Raw genomic sequence first — 15,684 nt, 5'->3', positions numbered from 1 at the left:
GAAGCCAGAAGTCAACACTGGGAATGGCATTCACACGCTGCCCAGTGTACACAGACCAACCACGTGGGGAGCTGCAACATTGCAAAGGATCTCGATCTCCCTGTACACCAGTCACTGAAAGCAATATTGCAGGAGCAGAAAGCAGTTAGGAAGGTAAATGATGTGCTGACCTTCATTTCAGGGGGATTTGAATCCAGGAGTAAGGGTGTCTAACTGCAGCTGTACAGAGTGTTGTTGAGACCCCGTCTCAAACACTGTGCAGTATTGTGTGCAGGTTTGGTCTCAGTACCTAATAAAGGATAAACCTGACATTGAGGGAGTGCAGTGAAGGATGATCAGACCGATCTTTGTGATGACAGGCTTGCTGTGGGAGCAGAGTTTGGGGTGACTGGGCCTGTATTCCATGGGGTTTAGGAAAATGGGTGGAGATCTCAGTGAGATATATAATGCTCTGACAGGGTGAGACGGATTGGAAGCAGGGATAATAATTCCCCAGGCTCTGGTGTCTAAAACAAGGGTCCACAGTATTAGGTACAGACAGACCATTCTGCAATGAGATGACAATAAATGTCTGCCCTCAGCGTCTGGTGAACCAGGGGAATGCACTCGAATCTGGAAGCCAAGACACTGAATATAAATACGGACGTAGAAACAGTAAAGGAATGGTGGGAGAGAAGGAGAACGATATGGAAATAAAGGGTCAGGTATCATTATATTGAATTGGGTAGGAAACTCGACAGACCAAATGGACTACTGCACTTCCTACTTTATCGCTTCCCACGGTTAATCACATTAAGGGATGTGTACAGTGTGTGGGAATAGTGTATTGAGGAGATGTTTGAACATGAACTGGAATGGGGAAGGCTCAATGTGTTGTGTAGCCTACTCCATTCCCGATGTTTCTATGTAGTCTGTAAATGTTGTCACAAGCTCTCAGATATTAGGAAGGAGGTCTCTGCAGGGTCAACAGGACTGTGTTTCTCATTCCCTTTTCTGATACTGAGGCTGGGCCCGGGTGTTCTTTCGGTTTTATCCTTTAGACCTCGGAACAGTTTGATGCAATAGAATGTCCTGGTTGGCGGAATCAGAGACCATTGAAAAGTTTACCACATGTCTGTGTGTCTGTAGTCACGTTTAGGCCAGACCAGGAAAGCACGGGAGATTCACTTTCTGAAAGTACATTTGTGAAGCAAATTGGTGGTTACAATCGACATTGGCTTGAAGGTCATTATTTACGGACACCAGATTTTGCATCTTAATATTTTGTCAATTGTGTTTAACTTACACCAGCTGCCAGAGCATTAGCCTGGTCTGGATTAGTAATCCAGTGACCTTTCCACAGTAGCACCATCTCGACATGGGGACCTATCTGAAATCATACTGAGCAGGTTATTTCTGTGCTGTTTGATAACTCTGTCAAAAAGAACTCCCACCAATTTGACTGTCGTGGTGGGTCTGAGGGGGAGGTAACTGCTCAGATTGTAATTATAATCCTTTTAGGAACTGGACATAGTTGAGTAATTTTCCAAATTACCAGGGCAATATCAGAGTTGGAGCTGGAATGAAACAGCTTCCCCAGGAACACGGCTTGTTGTGCAGCACAAGTCTTCAGTCCTATTGCAGGAATGGGGTCAGGGACCATTGTCGTTTTCGTACGTACTGCATTCAGCTGTTTCTTCATGTCACATACAGCAAATTGACTTGGTTGAAGACTGACATCTGTGATTCTGTGGGTATCATGGCGAGGGTGAGGTGGTTCATCAACTCAATACTTCTGGCTGAGGTTGGTGCAGCTACCACATCCTGGTCTTTTACACTGATGTGCAGAGCTGTTTGATTACTGAGGATGGGGATATTTGTGGATCCCTTTGCTCCAGTCATTTGTTTAATCATTCATCACCATTTATGACAGAATGTGACAGGATTGCGGAGCTTCGACCAGATCTGTTAGTCAAGTGTGGTAGCTTTAATGGGTTCGCGTCAGGTTTAGGTTCACGTGGTTCTGATCCAGTCATGTTCACCCACAGTCATTACTGAAACATAGATCGTATTGATGGCAATGGCAGACTGAGGAAATTATTCGAGGCTAAATGTTACAGGCTGTGTTTGAATGCTGTTCTGCTTCTCCTGCTGCTGTAGTCTACAGCACTACATAAATACGCAGTTTTGAGCTGCAATACCTGCAATGCAATTCTGCTGTCTGTCCCTTAGTTCACATCGATACCCATTCACCCATCAGTCATGTACTCAGTGACCTACTCTGGTTTCTGATGTGGAAATACTTCCATTTTCATACTCTCATTCTGCTGAGGGTCTCTCCCCGGGTCATGCCTTCAATCTGACACATTCTGCAAAACCAATTAACTGATTTTAATTCAATTGTTTAATTCATCTGAATCTTTTTCCTTAGTAATACCATCTTCTGTGTTTAAAGTGAATGCCTTTCCCTCTGTTTCTCTACCTGACCATGATTAAGAGCTCTGCAGTGTCAGTGATGTCAGCCTTATGTAGTTTCAGAGCCAATGCATTCTCTGGATTCCCAATCATCTTCACCACATTGTATGTTTCCTCTTTTGGTTTGATGCCTTATCACTCATGGTTGCCTTGTCCTGCCATGAGTATGTTTCATCTCCTTTGGGAGAATTTCTGATATCCTCCGAAATATCCCCAGAAATTCCAGCTTTTGCTGTTACATGGTCTGCCCTGCTCAGTTCCCCTTTCAATTGACTGTGACCAGCTCCTTCCAAATGTCTTTTTTGTTACATTGCTCAATTATAATCACATTACATCAAGAAGAGAGCAATAGATATAAACCTAAAGAAGGAGCTTTGAGAAAAGGGACGCAAAGAATAATTGGTAAATTTCTTAACTAGATACAAAGAGAGAAAGAACGAGACAACATAGATGATGAAATGTGAAATATGAGAAAACTCGATCATCGAAAGAAAGGAGATGAACATCCCCCAATGTTTTGGCAATGCCTGTGTGCTGTGGTCCTTTGTACAGTGCATGTACAACAGAGCAATATGTTCAAATGCTGGGTCTGATGCCAGAATTTTTATCTCCAATAATGTGACAGACACTAGCTTTGGAAAGTACCCAACAGGCCAATATATTGAATTCTGGTAGAAAGGGGATTAACTGAAATAAGCTGGGACACCAGAAGGAAGAATTTATAATCCACATCCTGATAAGAATGAGAGATTGGCGTAGAGGATTCCAGAAAAGGAGGGAACGTTGAGAGAAGGGGAACATATCATTTTAGATGAGAATCAAATGATGTTTTAATGTTTTATAAATTTTATACATCATATGCATCACTTTCAGTTAACTGTGTCTCCGTTGTTCATTTAGAATGTGTTGTGCACATATGAAAAATGTTACATATCTGCACAACACATTAATTAAACAGTGAGTATAAAATCATTTTTCTGCCATTGAAACTGTCCTGTTGTCGTGTTACCAGGATACATGAACACCAACTGGCCACCAAAAGACATGACCCATTATCACTATGTTCCATACATACAGACAAAGAAGGGCACCACTTTGATTGGGACAACGCACGCACATACTAAGACATGCAAGGACGTTCTTAGAGGAATGGCATTCTGACCAGAAGTCCGTCAATAAACACATCAATTTAGATCCTATCTACCTTCTCTTGTAAAACAAAAGAACTGGAAATGACATCACCCATCTTAAGAACCCAAGACCTATAAATAGAGAGGCACAACATACCACCAGCGCTTCAGCAGAGACTCTCACTGATGATGTTAATTAGTCACAGTGTCGAATCGTCAGAAAACAAACCTTCAAGCACAGCGAGCTAACTTGCATACATGCAAACTGTTATTTTTCTTTTATTAGTGGAATTTGGGAGTCCTTGTCACTCATGTATTAACAGATTACGAGGTGAGGTGAGCTTTTTTGAGTTTGTGGTTTTAATTAACAGAAGTGCTTGACATAGATGTCTTCACAGTTCAGGCCCCTGCCATAAGGGACTTGGGTAGATTTGAACAGATTTCGGGTACAAAATGTCCCAGCAAATTCCAACACGTTGCAATTAGTGACCTCGTTCTTCAAATAAAACCGGTCGGAAAATCTGTTTAATTTTGTTTACTGGTGGTTGTTTAAATTAAAACTGAGGGAAATGGCTCTTAACATTACTAAAGAGGTTCCCAAATTTGCCAAGAAAGTTGAGAAAGACAGAAGCAGGACATTTATTAGAATTAGCAAATAGGTTGGAATTGGGTTTAACCACGGACAGAAGGAAAGCTGAAATTATAATGTAGTTGGTCAAGCACATTGATGTATCAGAGAAACAGACAAGTGCAATAGAGTTAGAAAAAACTTAAATTGCAAATATGGCAACTGAAGTTAGAAGATAAAGAAAGAGACGGAAACAGAGTTAGAAAAAAGAGAAGGAGAGGAAAAAGAAAGAGAGAGAATTTGAGATTTAGAAGTTGTGAATTAGACAAGAAAGTTAAATTAACAGGATGGAGATGAAGGGAGAACATCGGGATGTATACAACTATGTTAGTACTTTGCCATATTTCGGTGAGAAAAATGTCAAAACCTTTTTTATCTCATTTGAAAAAAATAACTCGGCAGATGACGTGTCCAGTGAACTTGTGGGTAATGCTAGTTCAGACTAAGCTGGTGGGCACAGCTGGTGAGGCATGTGCAGCACTGTCAGATGGGGGGTCAAGAGATTATGCAAATGTCAAATTGGCTATTTTGATTGGCTATGAAATGGTACCAGAACCACATAGACAGAAGTTCATAAAAATTGAGACGGAACTTGGTCAGACTTATGTTAAGTTTGAAAGAATTAACTACAGTCATTTTGATAGATGGGTGCTAGCCTTAAAAATAGATAAGACTTGTGAGGCTCGAAGGGAGATTATTCTGCTGGAGAAGTTTAAAGACTCACTTCCAGAGATGGTAAGATTTCATGTGCACGAACAGAAAGTTCAAGAAGTGAGAAGCGCGGCAGAAATGGCAGGTAAATATGTATTGGTGCATGAGATGGAATTTAGCTTCCAGGAGAATTTTCATGCTATGAGGGATAGAAATTGGGAGAAGGGAAGTTCACACATTACAAAGCGAACAGTAGCGCACAATGGTTTACCACAAGTGAAAAAAGAAGCCCAAAGGGGTTGAAAGGAGGTGAAAGGCCTCAGGTGTTCTCAGTATAAGGCAGTGTAAGACATAAAATGACAGTGCTGATGGTTTAAGAAGGGCACTGGGAAAAGGTGTTTTCACTGCAGTGGTCGTTGAAGGAAGGCATTTTGGGGAAAGATGTGGTAGAAGAGGCTAAGCCCAGTGGCATTAGTGAAACTGGTAAAGGAGACCCCAAGTAGAGACGAGGAGCTGCAGGAGAGTATACAGCCAAGGCAGGGGCGGGGTATGGAGTCAATACCTGATCGCTATAAAGAATTTACCTCTGTAGATAAAGTTTACTCAGAAAGATCAGGGGGAGAAGGACAAGAAGTTATAATTTTGTGAGATATGGGATCTGCTCAGTCTCTAATAGTTGAGAAGTGAGGCTCCGGAAAAGCACAACAGATCTGGCAGCATCCGAAAAGCAGGACAATCGAATATCAGGCAGAAACCCATCGTCAGGAATGTGGTGGGGGGACAATGGGGCTGAAAGATAAATACGAGGGTAGTAGCTGGGCCTGTGGGAGGGTCACTGGGAAGGCGATAAGAAGATGTAGGTGGGAGTAATTATGATATGTCGGTTAGGAGGATGGAGTCGGTAGGTGGGAAGCAAGCTGGCCAGTTAGGGCGGTTCAAGAGGGCAGTGCTAGGTTGAACGGTTGGATCTGGGAGAGGTTGGTGGAGGGGAGATTTGGAATTTGGTGAAGTCAACGTTGATGATGGTTCTAATTTGAGGGTTCCAGCTGTCCTACCACTGATAGGTGTCCTATCACCTTCCTGTCCGACCTATCACCATCATACCCCACCTGCATCTACCTATCGCCTTCCAAGCTATCTTACACCCAGCTCCACCCCCACCCACCTACTTATTTCTCGGCCCCCTTCCCCCTCCGTTACCCCATCCCCCACTTTCCTGAGAAGGATTTATGCCTGAAAAGTCAACTCTTCTGCCCCTCGGATGCTGCCTGGTTGGCTATGCTTTTCCAACCCCACACTTTTCAACTCTCATCTCCAGCATCTGCAGCCCTCACTTTCTCTCGGCCTCTAATAGTGAGAGATGAAAGTATTTTCACTCTTTCTGACGTACTAATCAAGATCGTGACAATTTGTGGAATGGGGTTAGAAATTAAGCATTCCCTTGTGTAACATCAGGTTGGAATGCCAAATCAAGGTTGTGGAAGTAACAGTGACAGTGAGTAACAGAGTGTCATTTCCAGGAATACAGTTTGTTCTTGTGAACGATTTAACAGGATCCAAGTTGGGCGTGGCACCCCTTGTGTTGGAGAAGGCAAAAGGAAAACAAGGGAATTGGGGAGTTAAAAGAAAAATACCCAGGATTTTTCCAGACTGTATAGTAACAAGATTGTGGGCGGCACGGTGGCACAGTGGTTAGCACTGCTGCCTCACAGTGCCAGAGACCCGGGTTCAATTCCCACCTCAGGCAACTGTCTGTGTGGAGTTTGCACATTCTCCCCGTGTCTGCGTGGGTTAACTCCGGGTGCTCCGGTTTCCTCCCACAGTCCAAATATGTGGACTAAATTGTCCCTAATGTTAGGTAAGGGGTAAATGTAGGGGTATGGGTGGGTTGCGCTTCGGCGAGTCGGTGTGGACTTGTTGGGCCGAAGCGCCTGTTTACACACTGTAATGTAATCTGTAATCTAATCTGCAATTCCACTGTCATAAGTTAGAGCAGGAAGGAAAACCAAAATAAAAAGCCAAAGGAGATGATGCTCAGTGAACTGACACCCTGCTTGATGTCACGGTGCAGAAAAAACCTGAACAGGCAGAGGATCAGGTAGGGGTGTTTAGTCCTGAAAGGCTAATGGACTTACAACAGATATATATATATACACACACACACACACACAAAAAAGGAATCAAAATATATTGTCGAACGTTATTAACTTAAAGATAGAATGCTAAAATTAAAATGGAGATCCCGATAGGTTCGTGCAGAAGGGAAATGGGCCGAAGTGCACCACATTGTTTTCGGAATAGCGTAAAGTGTTACGGGTAGCACATAAACTAACTGCAGGGGGTCACCTAGGTGGACAGAAGACTCAGGCTAAGGTACAGAGGCATTTCTAGTGGCCTGGAATGCACACGGACGTGGTTTTGTTTTGATGTACATGTCAAACATTCTAAATGGTAGGGAAGTCACAGGCAGTACTAAAGCCAGCATCTTTGTTATCAATTCCGGCATTCGAAGAACATTTCATGTGGGTTATGATTAGTTGTGTAGCTTCCCTATCTAAAATAAAAGTGGAAACCAATATTTGCGAGCCATAATGGATGTGTCTACCAGATTCCCAGAGGCAATTCTATTATGGAGTCATGATTTGGAGATGCCGGTGTTGGACTGGGGTGTACAAAGTTAAAAATCACACAACACCAGGTTATAGTGCAACAGTTTTAATTGGAAGCACACTAGCTTTCGGAGCGACGCTCCTTCATCAGGTGATTGTGCAATCACCTGATGAAGGAGCGTCGCCCCGAAAGCTAGTATGCTTCCAATTAAAAGTGTTGCACTATAACCTGGTGTTGTGTGATTTTTAACTATTATGGAGTGTTAAGGTAAAAAGGGGGGTGGAGGAGTTGGTAGCTTTCTTTACTCACTGTGTGCTCCGCAGAGAGATACAGTCAGACCAAGGTCTCATTTTACCGCTCAGCTGTTCAAGGAAGTCATGGATAGTTTAAGGAAGTCATGGATAGCTTAGGCATACAGCACTTCAAATCAAGGGTGTCCCATCCTGAATCTCAGGCACCCTTGGAAAGTTAGCATCAGGCGCTGAAGACCATATTAACAGCGTACTGTCAGGATTACCGGAATGATTGGAATGAAGGTGTCTCATTAAATTGTTTGCCATTAGACAAAAATTATTTGCCCCAAATAAATCTACTCAGTTTACTTCCTTTGAGTTAATATTTGAAGTCAGAGGTCCTTTGGAATTAATTGAATATAAATTGACAGGACCGAAGTCAGAGATCTCACACTCGGATTATATATGTGAGGTGAGGGAGAGATTAGATGGAGTAGGTGAGTTAGCTAAACAACACCTGAAGGGCACAGTATAGAATGAAGCACGTGGCAGATAAAAACTCTGAAATTTTGACTATTTCCTGTGGGGATGACGTATTAGTATTGTCACCAGTGATAGGAATCCCCTTCAATGCCAGGTTTAGGGACTCAGGAACAGAGTTATGGTCAGATGGACAAATTGTGTAGTTTATCTCTATGATGTAGTGATTTTTAGCAAGTGATTGAAAGCTCACGTGTTGCAGCTGCCAGAGCATGTTGAACGTTTACAAGAAGCAAACTTTGTAATAAACTTAAAGAAAACTGAATTCGCGAAGGCAGAGGTGACGTTCGTGGGACATTACATTGGACATGGAAGGTTGACCCCCGTGGAACACAAAGACAACGGGCTTTGAGGAATTTACACGACCATCCTCGATGAAAGAGTGAATTCGATCGGAAGTTTGTTCCAAACTTCAGCAGCGTATTGGCACTACTGATGGACTTAGTAAAGAAGGAAACATAATTGTGTTGGACAGAACAATGCCAGGAGGCATTTGAGAATTTTAAAGCAGGATTAATCACCGCACCAGTTTTAGCTACACCAAATATTTTGAAACCCTTTCAAAATTCTATTTGCTTCTAGGGATATAGGGGTTGGAGTTGTATTGATACAGTAAGATGATGATGGAATTGAATGGCTAATTGGCTACTTGTCGAAAAAATGCAATATCCATCAGAAAGAAAAATACAACATTCTCCATTATTGAAAAAGGATGATTAAGTTTCGCACTGACCTGACAATATTTTAATGTTTATGTGACTAATAAATTGTCGGAGATGGTTGTGGACAACGACAAACCTCTCGCGTTTTTTGGAATATTTAAAGACCAGAATATGAGAGCATTTCATTGGAGTCTTATCACACCGACTTTAAACTTACAAAATGTACATGCTGTGGGTCCTAAAATGTGATAACAGATGTGTTATCGTGGATTTAAAGGAAAAAGTTTAGATAAGATTTGACTTATTCCAGTTTATATAGGTGTGTAAGATTAATATGATTGATATAACTGAGATTAATACTTTTGTATTTCATAATAATGGGATTAAGAATTAGAAGAAAAGAAACGAAGCCATCCTTTCATTCTGATGTTTTTTTTTCTGAAGGAGGGAGATCTTATGAAGCAGAAAGCATGTCAGCTCACTTTAAGACAGAACGGGTTTTGTTGAATAGAAAGTACAGCACAGATGCCAGCTAAATGTCAGATTGTTCCATATGTCACAGTTAGCTGTGAAATGGATACCTGAGTTTTGGTTGCTGTTTTGACAACAATTCAAATACAACCAAAGTGTTTAAATAATGGTCAGGACACCAGAAGCCAACGGAATTTGAATATTATTGTTTAGACACCTGGAAAGCAATCAAATTATGAGAATTGCTGTATCATGGGTAGTATATAAACCCAGCATTTGAACACTAGAGGGAGAGCCACTGCCATCCAACAGCACAGTTACTGCTATAGAGCAGGAGTGCTAACTGGCCATCTCAAAAACTCTCTTTCAAGGATACATGTTCATGTCAAACCGATTTGTAATAAAAAATGACCCAGGGAGATCAGCAGCTGGAAGAGTGAACACAGCGGGGAAGATAGAGACGGTGTGGTCTTGAGATTGTAAAGTTTAATATGTTGTCTGTTGGAACAGCATATTTTTACAGAGTCGGAGTCAGATAGTAAGTAGCTAAGAAAAGAGGTGCTTGTATTTGTGAATAGTTGTTGTTTAGTGTTCACTATTAAAGTTAAGAAACTAACTTGTTATTTTTTGTATAAGTCATGGAATGTAGGAGATCTGTGTCACTCATATTTTAACAGATTACGAGGTGAGGCGAGCTTTTCTGGGTGTTTGTTTTTAATTAACAGAAGGGTTCGACTCCACCTTGTAAATGTCCATCCACGCTAACCCCAATTCCCTGCAGTTGGCCCATATCCTTCCAGTCCATTCCTATTCACATATTTATCCAAATGCGTTTGAAATGTTGTTAATGTACCCCCCCCCCCAACCACATCTGCTGGCAGCTCATCCGTACACCAGCCATTTATGTAAATAAGGGGTCCCTCAGATTCTCTTTTAGTCCTTCCCCTTTAACCTTAAACTAATCGTCTCTCGTTCTCGATTCTCTAAACCTTGGAAAAAGACTGAGAGCATTAACCCTACCATCGTGATCTTATACAGCTCTATAAGGACTCCCTCAGTCTCCTACATGCTAAAGAAAAGGTCCGAGCTTGTCCAACCCCTCCCTATAACTCAGACGATTGGGTTCTGGTAACATCCTTGAAAATTTCTAATTTAATAGCGTCCTCCCTACAACAAGGTGACAAAACTGAACACAATACTCCAAGTGCGGCCTTACCAAAGTCCTGTGTAACTGCAACAGAATTTCCCAACTTCTGTACTCCATGTCCTGCCTGATGAAGGCCAATGTGCCAAATGCCTTCTTCACTGCCCTGCCTACCTGTGGCTCCACTCTCAGAGAACCGTGCACCTGAACCCCAAGGTCTCTCTGCCCACTACACCCTTGAAGATCCTCCCATTCACCATGAAACTCCTCCCTTGCTTTGAGTTCCCAAAATGTAAGACATCACGCATTTATATTAAATTCCGTTTGCCATTTCTCGGCCCACTTCCCCACCTGATTACGGTCCTGCTGCAATTTCTGATAAACTTCCTCACTGATCATGCCCCCACTTACTTTAGTGTCATCTGCAAACTTACTAATCATAACTTGTACATTCACAACCAATTCATAGATAACAAACAACAATGGACCCAGCCTCCAGTCTGACAAGCATCCTTCCACTAAACCCTCTGCTTTCTACCATCAAACCAACTGTGTATCCAATTGGCCAGTTCCCCCAGCATTCCACGTGATAGAAACTTCCAGAGCAGCCTGCCGTGTGGGACCTTATCAAAGGCCTTACTGAAATCCATAGAGACTATATCTACCCCTCTGTCCTCATCAACCTTCCTGGTCACTTCATCAAAGAACTCGAACAAATTTGGGAAGCATGATCTCCCACTCACAAATCTATGCTGACTGCTCCGAATCAAACCCTGTGTAGGTAATGGGTACAGTCAATGGTATGCTGTCCTTCATTTTATGATGATTCGAGAACATAAGTAAAGCCATCTTCCTGCAGTTTTAGAGCCTTGCTGAGAGAGCATTTGGGGCAATCTCTACAGATTTGATCTCCTTTGTAAGGAATGATCTCCTTATCACAGACACGGGTGATGGTAACATGAGGATAGAGTGAAGAAGCTAAGTGTTTAACCTGTGGAGATGTAAGGGATGAAGAAATGGTGACGCTGAAACATGAGGAGTGGCAGCGATCACGTATTTGCAAAAGAGACATTGATAGGGTGAGAAATTCCATGCTTCACCCAGGATTGATTGGTTTGATTTATTGCCACGTGTACCTCAGAACAGGGAAACACTTTATTTATGAGCAGTGGATACAGGTCATCGTAAGCATGGCCAGACAGATCATAGGGTGGACATATACTTGGACAGAGTAAGGCACACAAGTTACACGGAACTGGACGTGCACGAGACAAGATCAACATGAGTAATATCAGCATTATTTGAACTTAGTGAGTCCATTCATCAGTCTAATGTGACTTTCCTAATAGTCTATATGCTTTTACTAACTCTCCCCATGTTATTGTGCAGTCGGCGTGTGAGCCCGTACTGAACGTCAGGTTGCTCACAATCCCCAAAAGCAGCCATACTACCTTCCATCTGAAACAGGTAGCCATTCCCACCAGCTTCCGTCCTGCATAAAGCACTGCAGGCTGTCTTCTCGGAAATGAAAGGTGCCTTCCTGAGACTTCACACAAGACATATGGCTTCCCTCCTCACTGCGAGAAAACCATGTTAAAGTCCCACGTGTGTGTCATGAGCAATGGAGGCAGGAGGAACAACATGGAGCAGCCTGTCTGTGCAGCCACAGCTCCAGTTGTTCATCATGTTAGAGCATCTATTAGGAGACAGTGAGGGCTGCCCATGCTGGAGATAAGAGTAGAGCATCAATTGCTGGAAAAGCACAGCAGGACAATCGACGTTTTGGGCATAAGCCATTCATCAGAATCCGCATCAATTAACTCATTCTGCCCCTGAGTAAGTGCATTGAGGTGAGAATGGCCTCCTACTGTTCCTGTATAAGTAGCTCAACGGGCTGAATGGCCTCCTCTGGTTCATGTGTAAGTAGCTCAAGGGGCTGAATGGCCTCGTTCTGTTTCTGTGTAATTGACTCAAGGGACTGAATGACTTCTTCCTTGTTCAATTGGACAGGGCCAAGGGCCTGACTGGTTACCCCTGGTTCCTGTTTAATAGGTCGATGTACTGACAAGTGTGATGATGCTGCAGCTTTAAGAATTATTTTGATCTGGTTTCTTTGAAGAGAGAGATTGAATGATCATTAACAAGCTGGTTAGTTAAGACCACTGAGTAAACAGCGAGGGAAGCCTTGTGTTTATTTTAGTGCAGCCTGAATGGATGTGGCCAGCTCTCACAGATTAGGATCTTTGAGTTTGTGGCAATCTGTGACTGAATACTCAGTTTTGTCAAGGGCTGTGTTTATGGGATTTTCGTGTATCGGGCCAGTTCATTAGTAATAGCTCCACGATCAATTATTCTGTTAACTTGTCCAATAGAATTAAGTTATTCTAATTTCCTCTTTCTTTGCTTTCATTTTATCTTTCATGTTTAAATAAATAGTGTTTAGCTTCACAGCGAGTAGTTTGACCATTCACATTGCATCTGGAACAGACCCTTTACATTCCCTTTAAAACAAGAAAGCATTAGAATCTACGCTGCCGCCTTCAAATATTGTCGAGGGTCTCTTGTGTGGTCCATCACACTAGACTCCTTCTCTTCCTGAGTAATATGCTGGAGGCACTGAACAGGCTGTCCCTGTTCTCATCCAATAGTGTCAATGGGCTGAATGGCTTCCCCATATTCCTGTGAAACCAGCGTGAGTTGCTGAATGAACTCTATTTCACTGTGGCAATGTGCAGTGTCAGGCAGTGCTGTTACACGAATGTTACAGATACGTTAACAGCACAAGTCTCAATGGAGTCTCGGTCTTGCTGCTCATGGACACAGACCAGTTCAGGAGCTGACGGGCAACAAAATGTTCTGAACATTGTGGAATCTTCGGTGACCATCCCCACTTCTGATCTTATGGTGGGGAGGGTGTGGCTGGGTAGACACTGATGAAGCAGCTGAAGCTGTTTGTGAAGAGGAAGCTACCCTGAGGATCTCCCGCAGAGGTGACCCAGGACTGAGATGATGAACATCTTCCTTTGTGCCATGTTTGACTCCAAACACTGGAGAGTTTACTCTGATTCCCATTAAGTCCAGTTTTGTTAAGCTCCTTGATGTCAACAGAAGGCAACCATTGCCTTGATATCAGGGCCAGAGACAGGGACACTACCCCTCAATGTTACCCCTCAACCTCTGACACTCCGGGGGGAAACACCTCAACGGAATCAGCCTCTCCCTGCAGTCAAACCTCCAGTCCTGGAACATATGTGTAAGTCATTTCTGCAGAAAACCGAGTTGTACATAGTATTCTTAAAGTGGCCTCACCAACATCCTGTACAGATACAACATGCCACCACAACTCCTAAACTCAATGCTCGGACTGATTCAGGCAAATGTGCCAAATGTGTTCAGCACCACACTGTCTACCTGCAACTCCACTTTCAAGGAACAATGCCCCTGCAGCCCTATGCCCCTTTGTTTCACAATATGCACCAGGACCTGACCATGAAGTATATAATGTCTGCCCTGATTTGCCTTCCAAAAATGCAAAACCTCGTATTTATCTAAATTAAACTTCATCTGTCACTCCTTGCCCCTTTGTCCCATCTATTTATGGTATTGTTGTACTCTGAGATAATCTACTAAACTACCATTCTGATATAATCTGCAAACTTACTCTGTCCTCAATATTCACAACTAAATCCTTTCCATAAATGATGAAATGCAGTGAACTCAGTACGGATTCTTACAGCACACTGCTGCTCACAAGCCTCCAGTCTGAAAAATATCCCTCTTCCTTCAAGCCAATTGTAACTAGCTTCTTCTGTATCCCAAGTGACCGAACCTTACTCATTTGTCTACCAATCAGAATGAAATACTAGCTATGAAGACAGATTGAGTAGGCTAGGCTTATTTTCACGAGAAAAAGGAGATTGAGGGGGGACCTGATTGAGGTTTACAAAATCATGAAGTGCATAGCCAGGGTGGATAGAGACAAGCTGTTTCCCAGGTTGAAGGATTCAGTCACGAGAGGTCGTGCTTTCAAAGTGAGAGGTGGAATGTTTAAGGGGGATACACGCGGTAAGCACTTCACACAGAGGGTGGTGGACATTTGGAACGCGTTGCCAGCAGAGGTGGTAGAGGCAGGCACGGTCAATTCATTTAAGATATATCTGGACAGATGCATGAGTAAGTAGTGAGCAGAGGGATACAGATCCTTAGGAATTGTCCGACAGATTTAGACAGTACATTTGGATCGGCTCAGGCTTGGAGGGCGAAGGGCCTGTTCCTGGGCTGTAAATTTTCTTTGCTCTTTGTTCTTTAAATGAACAACTTGCTGAGGTCCATATCGACAATGTCACCCAAACTGCCTTCATCAATCTTCTTTGTTACCTCTTAACCAAATTAATGAGACATGATTTCCCATGCAGAAAGCTACGCTGTGTACCCCGATCGGCTCTTGCCTTCCCAAATGTATGCAAATTCTATCCCTCAGAATCCCCTCCTACAACTTACCCAGCACTGACATCAGGCTCACCGGTCTATAGTTCCCAGGCTTTTTGGGTCTCTGTTTGCTTTTCTCGTCCCACTCCTGCACTGCTCACAACAGTGCCCCAGTGGCCTAATGGATAAGGCACTGGCCTCCTAAGCCAGGGATTGTGGGTTCAAGTCCCATCTGGGGTGTTTCTGTGGCTTGTCCTTTATTTCTAATCTACGCGAGCCCGGGTAGCTCAGTCGGTAGAGCATCAGTCTTTTGGGGCGGCACGGTGGCACAGTGGTTAGCACTGCTGCCTCGCAGCGCCAGAGACCCGGGTTCAATTCCCGACTGTGTGGAGTTTGCACGTTCTCCCCGTGTCTGCGTGGGTTTTCTCCGGGGGCTCCGGTTTCCTCCCACAGTCCAATGATGTGCAAGTCAGGTGAATTGGCCATGCTAAATTGCCCGTAGTGTTAGGTAAAGGGGTAAATGTAGGTGTATGGGTGGGTTACGCTTCGGCGGGTCGGTGTGGACTTGTTGGGCCGAAGGGCCTGTTTCCACACTGTAAGTAATCTAATCTAATCTTAACGAGATGTTAAATGTAACCAGGTTGGTGTCATGCCGATCATATCGGTCTCTGACTGGGTCAGGGTCAGTTTTAGGAACAAGTCAGGCTAGTTTCTGTAATCTGCTCAAATAGCA

At 43.3% G+C, this 15,684-nt stretch overlaps 1 non-coding gene across 1 annotated transcript; it reads left to right on the top strand.

The window, feature by feature from the left end:
• Positions 1-15,118: 15,118 nt before the first annotated feature.
• On the top strand, positions 15,119-15,191 carry trnar-ccu (transfer RNA arginine (anticodon CCU)). Its single transcript has one exon. It is a non-coding gene; the product is annotated as a tRNA-Arg (tRNA).
• Positions 15,192-15,684: the final 493 nt, after the last annotated feature.

This window comes from Chiloscyllium plagiosum, unplaced genomic scaffold (genome assembly GCF_037043375.1).
Source record: "Chiloscyllium plagiosum isolate Xiang-an unplaced genomic scaffold, Cpla_swu_hap1 HiC_scaffold_42, whole genome shotgun sequence".
Classification (NCBI taxonomy): domain Eukaryota; kingdom Metazoa; phylum Chordata; class Chondrichthyes; order Orectolobiformes; family Hemiscylliidae; genus Chiloscyllium; species Chiloscyllium plagiosum.
This window is presented reverse-complemented; position numbering and strand designations above follow the sequence as displayed.